The sequence below is a fragment of the Rhinopithecus bieti genome, unplaced genomic scaffold, assembly GCF_001698545.2.
Source record: "Rhinopithecus bieti isolate Rb0 unplaced genomic scaffold, ASM169854v2 scaffold_1528, whole genome shotgun sequence".
Taxonomy (NCBI): Eukaryota; Metazoa; Chordata; class Mammalia; order Primates; family Cercopithecidae; genus Rhinopithecus; species Rhinopithecus bieti.
The window spans coordinates 51,521-52,901 of record NW_016803439.1 but is presented as its reverse complement, the minus strand read 5'-3'; the positions used below and the strand labels follow the sequence as shown (position 1 = coordinate 52,901).

Below are 1,381 nucleotides of genomic sequence, written 5' to 3'. Positions count from 1 at the left end.
TCAGGTAGGCTCAATCCACTTGGGGCTCAGAATCATCAACAGCCGCTCCCGGATCTGCTTGGTCTTCATGCCATAGACAAAGGGATCCAGTGCCGGCGGAAAGAGCAAGCAGAGATTGGCAAGGATGACCTTGGCAGCAGAAGCTGTGGATGGTCCAAAGTGCTGCATGACCACAGAAAGAAAGCCAGGTCCATAGAAGAAGAGGATGACACAGACATGGGCTATACATGTGCCGCCTGCTTTAGCACGTGCCTCAGGTGAAGGAAAATGCATTGCAATCCTGCCCATAAGAATAGGCAATAAAGGCCACATCCCCCACACCAAGAAGGATTGCCACGGCAAAGGCATAGAGGTTGTCCACAGTGGTGGCCCCACAAGCCAGCTTCACCACTGCCATATGCTTACAGTAGGTATAGGTGTGTGAGAGCCACAGTAGGGCAGCCTATGAGCCAATCTTGGAAAGGAGATGGTCAATCCCATCCCTCGCAACACCACCAGGCCTCCAATCTTGGCAATAACAACAGGTGTAAGGATGGTTGCATAACGCATGGCCACAGAGCAGTCCAGGGCCTATGCACTAGCCACCCCTGACTCCATGGCAGAGGAATGCATGGGTGAAGAACATCTGGGAAAGACAGGAGTAGGAGCTGATGGCTATAGCACCAAACCAGAAAATAGCCAGCATCTTAGGCAGTGTGGAGAGAGAGAGGACCAAGTCAACAAAGGAGAGCATGGCAAGAAAAAGAAACATGGGCTGGTGAAGGCCTACGTTCTGTCCCAATGAGAAAAAGCAGGACACCATTCCCAGTCAATGACAGGAAAAACATAAAGCAAAAGGGAAGTGAGATCCAAATGTGGGCGGCAGTCAATCCTGGGATGCCATCCAGGAAGAAAGTATGTGGGAAGAGAACAGAATTATTGGGAAAAACCGTGGTTATCATCTCACACGGAAGTACAAAGTGACATTGCAGAGAAAGGCAGGCTGGTAAAATTCAGTGATGTAGCAGTTGGGAGCTCAGGACATATGCTCTCACTGACACCATCACCACCACATCACTCTCCCCTACAGTTCTCAGAAAAGAGTAAAAAATAATTTTCAGTTTAGTCAATATTTCTGCAAGGTCTTCAAACACAGAAGAGGCAAGTTAGTGGGAAATGCATTGGGTGAGATTTGTCCAGTGGCAAATGCATTAGACAGGAAGTTCAGAAACCAGTTTCTAGTATTAGATATTCTACAATATGTGTGACCTGGGGAAATTCACATAAACAGGTTTAAGTAGATGCCCAGGGCTTGTTGTTGAATAACAATTATCCCATTAAGCTCATATCCCCAAGTTTTGAATTCAGGTGCTTGATTCAATCAATGCTGACCTCAAATAGT

At 47.3% G+C, this 1,381-nt stretch overlaps 1 pseudogene; it reads right to left on the bottom strand.

Moving 5' to 3' along the window:
* On the bottom strand, positions 1-941 carry LOC108536848 (putative olfactory receptor 52P1; annotated as a pseudogene).
* Between the last annotated feature and the right edge of the window lie 440 nt (positions 942-1,381).